The sequence below is a fragment of the Punica granatum genome, chromosome 1, assembly GCF_007655135.1.
Source record: "Punica granatum isolate Tunisia-2019 chromosome 1, ASM765513v2, whole genome shotgun sequence".
NCBI lineage: Eukaryota > Viridiplantae > Streptophyta > Magnoliopsida > Myrtales > Lythraceae > Punica > Punica granatum.
This window is the reverse complement of record NC_045127.1, coordinates 52,348,669-52,355,536: the sequence shown is the minus strand read 5'-3', so window position 1 is coordinate 52,355,536 and position 6,868 is coordinate 52,348,669. Positions and strand designations below refer to the sequence as shown.

Genomic DNA, 6,868 nt, shown 5'->3' with positions numbered 1-6,868 from the left:
TCATTGCCTGCAATAACAACATTGCGTAAATCCTCAACTAACCAAAATATCGGCACACGTACACAATTACGTTAAACACATCAGGCTAACACGCGCATATTGTAACGGCAATGAGCACGAGAAATAGAAGTATCAATATCGGGTAGAATGTCTTCATTGTTGTTTTTCTTTTCCCTGCTTTTTCACTTATAATCACTTCGGTGTGGCAGAGTCTAAAGATCACTATATATATAGCTGAGAAGCCTTCAGACGATAACTTCACATCTTAGATTGCCAAATACAGAAAGATTATATTATTTAATTTCTTCATGTTAGAAAATTATTTTTTGGGTAAAAAATTTAATATCAGCAGGCTGGGCCTGAGTTTGTTTAATTGGGCCGCTGCCCTATCTTCGGTTGGTGTTGGACTTGGGCCATGCTCAGCATATCGGGCTTGACCCAAGGTTAGATGGGTCTAATAATAGATGAAATTATTATTTTTTCTTTTTTTTGTGTGCTCCAGAGGAAAGGGTGAAGAAACAACCATGAGGGTTGCCTAAAAACAACCACTTTTAAGGAGTGCGTAATAGCTCATTGATCGAGCACTTTTGCGTCGAAGATGAACCCGGTTAAGCAATTTGTTGAAGTTGTGGAATGTAAAAATGCATTGGTAGGAGAGCGTTTTGTTATTCAAAACCTCAATAGATACCGACTAATCCAATTCAAGTTATGTTAGGCCGTCAAAGGGAAGAACTCTCCGGTATAGATTTTCTCCATTCACAATACTCGAACTTGAGACTTTGAGACCTTACCTAAGGAAACAAAGGTCGATAAAAAAAAATCTTTATATAATTATTATCGTTGAGGTTCCTTATCCCAATTCATGAACAACTTTAGCACCATTTGTGCGATGCGGTCCGATGTCATATTACTTCAAGAAGTTTTCCGGTGAACCATATTACTTCAAGAAGTTAACACGGACGTAAGTTTGCTCATTCGGTTGAAAAGTAAACAACTTCGGGGCCAATCGAAGAAAGCTAATGAAGAGGACTGAATCGATTCCCGTCGCGCAAATCAAAATAAGAGTCTGATGTAAGGTATAGAAAATTGCAATACTGCACTAATTCTTTCAAAATCCTAGCTAAGGAGGCACACTGCATTCAGGTGGTGCTATCGGATACCTGTCTTTATCAGAACAATAACCATATACTAGATTTTTACTTTTGATGTCCTCATACTCTCTCAGTTGTTGAGCATCTAATCGCCAGAATCTTGGTTGGTTCCACCAGAACTTGGGTGAGGAACACGGCTCCAAGAATCGATCGGGCAAGCGTCATCCATGAAGTCCATGTAGGTTGCAACGAATGGGCCTAGTGCCCAGTTTGCCGATCTGCCTCTGGACAACCACTTTGCTTCCCATATAGTTGCTAGCACCTTCATCGGCTGAAAGGGATAGGGAAAGTTCGGAACGTTCCGATATACCCTAATTGGAATATTGTCGATGAAAAACCTTCAAAAAAACACGGAAGAGAAAAGAAAAAGGAAAGGACTCAGTTAGTTTGTGATGATATATATTCAATATACAATATTGCATGTATATGTATATCTCAGAGCATCTTACTCCAATGGTAACACGGAAGAAGAAAATAATCAGAGTGAAAATTTGAAATGAGCATTCAAAGATGCCTATGCTATATTTATACATAGGGTCCAATATAACACGGAAAAATATTGATGTATATTATTTACCCGATATGTTTTGCATTCCAAAGGAGTGCACATGAATGGAAATCGGTTGTTGGATCAAACCATAGCTGGAACTTTTGTTCTCGTCAGCCAGCTCCATTTGCGAAGATGTTGGTGCTCAGGATAAATGACCCATTATCGATCCCGAAGAACTCAAAGTCGATTTCATCCGAATTCGAAGCTTGAGACTTCAACTGCAATTAAAAAAAAAATCAAGAAAGAAGATATTGTGTAACCCATTTAAGCGTACACAGACTTGAACCTATCTGCAACCTAAAAGTTTAATCTGATAGTTTGTTGAATCCTAGCCTCATATAAGCTTATAGTTTTTTTCACAATTTTTCCGTGTGAAATATTATATCTCAACAATATGTCACAATTATGGATTTTCGACGCATTTCTTCATATCTATACACAGGTCATTTGACAAAAATGACCCCCAAATTATTCTAAGTGGCTCATAAAAGGAGGCTATCAGGCAATATCATTATGGTCTAACGCTGCAACTGCAAGGAGCTATTCGATTTTGCAAGTTGCTCGACAAATATGCCCTTGATTGATTCTTAGGCTAAACTAATTTTACGAAAACGAAAAACATACGAATACTGAGAAGGTGGGGTTCAGAGGCCTTGATCGCCTCCTACCTGGGTCCTAGAGATTCGAAATTCGATTCTTACTAATAGAATTCTCTCCATGTCCCTATATAAATATTACTTACATAGAATGTGGGGAGCACCGCATGAGTGTCATTGTTCCTCGGAAGCTTTATGCGCTTGTGAAAGAAACCCGAACCATAGTTGATCTTCGAGCCGAAACCACCACCTACACGCATTAGAACGAGGAACTAATCAAAGATCGTCTAGTTTGAACATAACTAGCTAGAATGCCTTTATACATGCAGACTGTATCGCACTTAAGACAATGATCAGTGTAAGCTCCATATGTATGAGAAGTCCGTCGTGGATTCAGTATTTGGCACACATCCTCGCTTAGAAATTAAAAAAAAAAATCAGATTTGATTTTCATTTATGGGGTTACCCATGCCCTTTAATTTAACCTTTTATTTTCTTAAACGGCCCGTAAATTTTCCTTATATCCAAAAAAAAACTATACATATATAAATGTGTATATGTACTAAATATATATTTATTGTATAAATATATATATGTATGATGCAATGGTCTACGAATCATCTGTGATCAGTCATAGTAATTTATAATTACCAGAGTATTGGTCGAGAGTGAGTGTAACAGCGGAACCATTCTGAATGGGTCAAACATGGTCTTCTCTCCAAACAACTGCGTAGTACATTTGAAATGGGATGTCATCTGCTGCTGCTTTTCCGATACCGAAACCCGTGAAAACATGCAGTAGGAAAGAAAGGAACAAGGCCTTCTTCATTGTTTAGCTAAGTCACACAGAATGGAGGAGATAGCTTAAGAATGACTATTGGTTTTGTGTGTTTATATAGACAAATACCAGTGTGATTGAATGTGTTTAATTTCACACGTATATGATTATAATATAATATGTTGTCACATTCCATTCAAAGCAAAATATTTCATTTACCTCACATATATATGTAGGATTGCTTTCAATTGCATAATGACAAACATTACCTTCTATAGGTACATAAAAATGAATTTGCTCTACAGCACGCCAAAGGATCAGTAAGACTAATATAGATTTTCACACTTAGCTTTTCCATTTATATTGTTACAATAATTATATAATTATAGTAAACAATTATTATAGGTCCACTGCATGCAGAATACGACACATATTCCTTATTTTTTCTCTTTTCGCCCTTACTCATTCTTTCCTCATTATAAGTAATTTGAATTGAATTCTTTTCCATTTTTATCCTTTCTTTTTATTTCTCTTCACATCCTTCAAAAGAACTTTAAAATTAAATCTAACTATATAAAATTAAATGTAAACAATTATTATAGGTCCACCGCATGCAGAATAGGGCACGTATCCCTTCTTCTTCTTCTTTTCCCTTTCACTTCTACCGCATGCAGATCAATTGAATTTCTTTTCACATCCATCAAAAGAATTTTGAAATTAATTCTAACTATATATATAATTAAACAAAACAAGTCACATCTTGCAATAGTGGACCCAGTATTATTTTGGTACTCACTTGCATATTTGTTTTCACAAAATTATACAAAGCAACTTTTGTTTTATATAAAAAATAGTGGATAATGAAAGGAAGGAATTGGTACCATTTGTGTGTCACCATAATTTATATTGGAATATCTTGGGTTTTAATCGAATTCATCAATTCTTTCTCCCATATTTTCTTATATTTTTTAGTAAAAATTTTATCATGATATCCTTATATATATATATATATATACTTCTAAAACGACGTAAACTTAAAAAAATCTATAACCCTTAAAATAAACAACCCCATAAATTTAAACACTGCCGAATTAAATTTTGATTTTAGTGGTAGTATTATTTTATATAACAGTATAGATACTTAATAAAATAATATAGTATAGTATTGTAATTAAAAAATAATGATACAATTTAAATATATGTTTCCTTCAACATAAAAATTTAAGCTTTTCAGATAAATTCTCTCTTTACACTCGCGTTCTTATTACTTTGCTTAATTAATATAAATAACTATATACTCAGTTCAGTTTCATCTTTTAATATTAACTATTTCTAAACAAATAAATATCATCAATCTCTACATAAGTAAAATTAATATCGATTGACAGATAAAATTATGAATAAATCTATGAATGTGGCAAAATATATCTATAGAAAGCCATCCAATAATTGCATAAATATACATCGAAATAGGTAATAATAAACAAATTAGCAATCTAGGATAAAATTACGAAAACAACGTACCAGTTAACGTTATTTTTTTATATTTTTTCATTTTCAAAATTCGTTAAAAATAGTAAATTCACCATATATACCCTCATCAGTGGCCGAATCTCAATGAGTCAAGACTATTCAATTTCCAAGTTAAAATTTCATTGGCAAGTAATTAAATATAAAATGTTATAAATGGGGTGGGTTTCCCACTTTGAATGCTCATGGCAAGTGGGGTGGGTTTCCCACCTGCGGGGACCCACCCTTTTTATTTTTATTTTCCTTCTTTCAAATTAATTTTTTTCTGGATAAGTAATTTTAAATTTTTTTAAAATTAAGTAAAGGGTAAATTACAAAAAAAACCCAAGTTTTGTAAAATGTCTCAATTTTGTCATAAATTTTGTTTTGTAACAAAAAAAATCATAAATTTTCTAAAATGTCTCAAAAATGACTTCCATTATAACTTCCGTCAATTTTTGTTGTTGATGGTGGGTCCCTTTAACAGTCCACGTAGGTCACACGTAGGCAAAAATTGATGGAATTTATAACGGATGTCATTTTTGAGACATTTTAGAAAACTTATGATTTTTTTTGTTACAAAACAAAATTTAGGACAAAACTGAGACATTTTACAAAACTTGGATTTTTTTTTTGTAATTTACCCTTAAGTAAATGATATATATATGTGTGTGTGTGTGTGTGTGCACATTTTACTTTGCACGAATTGGTATTTAAAATCTAATAGGTCCTGATTAATTTTTAAACGTAAGATTACCCTAATCTATGAATGATAAGACTAATTTTCGTTTGGATATTAACTTGACCTTTACTAAAAGATACTTTTAATGAATTTCGAATACATGCACTGCAAGTAAAGTTCGTCACAAGAAATTATCGAGACCACTTAATGTCTATTAATTGTGTTTATATTTTTCCAATTAGAAATATTGAAAGGTCAAATTTAGTATAAGAAATGATACCATATCATTGGAATAATTTTTCAAAAAATCGGAATCATATATTAATAATTGAGACTTCATAAATTTTACACCTTATGATTAGTTTTACTTATACTCTATGTCAATTATTACATAAGCTAAAATTATAAATCAAAATATGGACGAAATTTTTTTTCGACCAATGGCATCACACGGGTCACTTCCTAGTACAATCTAATACCGTAACATGTATTACAAAAAAAAAGAAAACCCGTAACATGTATAATTATACTATAAGTCGGGAGTACCTATAGAAAGGGTCGCATGAGGTGACGATGAGGGTCATAGGGGAAAATAGCTCATGATTATGAATGCATGTCCCAAGTTGTTATATATAACTCATGATCATGGTCAGTATCAGAAAGAGAACATTTACTCGAGTTATCGCATTACGTAGAAAAACGTCGGCAACAAATTAAAGGAGAATAAAAAAAAAGGTTCATTCTTGATTTGGCAGAGAAATATTAATATCGTTAGATAAGCCGATCAATGATGGATAATTCCTGCACAATCAATTGTTCAAGCTAGTTGAAGGTGAAATATTCCGCACAATTAAGTTGTTTTGCTGACCATATGGTATATAATTATATTTGGTGAAAACTTAATAGAAAATGGAGTTCAGCATTGAGTGGATCTTCTATTATCATACAGATTTCAATAAATTTTTTTTTCAAATATATATATATATATATATTTATATTATTTTTTTTTTCACAAGGCCTTCTTCATTTTTTAGCTAAGTCACACAGAATGGAGGAGATAACTTAAGAATGACTATTGGTTTTGTGTGTTTATATAGACAAATACCAGTGTGATTGAATGTGTTTAATTTCACACGTATATGATTATAATATAATATGTTGTCACATTCCATTCAAAGCAAAATATTTCATTTGCCTCACATATATATTTAGGATTGCTTTCAATTGCACAATGACAAACATTACCTTCTATATGTACATAAAATGGATTTGTTTTTGCTCTTACCTGTGTTATATTGGCAGTCACAGAAGAAGTCGAGGTGACAATCCTCTCTGCCAAGACTTCTCATGAAGCCTGGACGTCCTTAACCACCGCTTTCCTGACTCAAACTGCACTGCAAGAAGACCTACTCGATCAGCAATGGTGAGACTTAATGAAGGGAGACCAATCAATGGCCAAATTTATCGGCTCGGTAAAAGAACAAGCTTTGAAGTACGCTCAGATAGGAAAACCTAAATCACCTGCTGAGATCAATCGACGCATATACACGGGTCTTGGTCCCGATTGGGAGCCGATCGTGCTCGCCCAGTCGGAACAGATGC

General features: G+C 33.3%; 1 pseudogene; it reads right to left on the bottom strand.

Moving 5' to 3' along the window:
* Positions 1-1,236: 1,236 nt before the first annotated feature.
* Positions 1,237-3,126, bottom strand: LOC116207651 (annotated as a pseudogene).
* Positions 3,127-6,868: the final 3,742 nt, after the last annotated feature.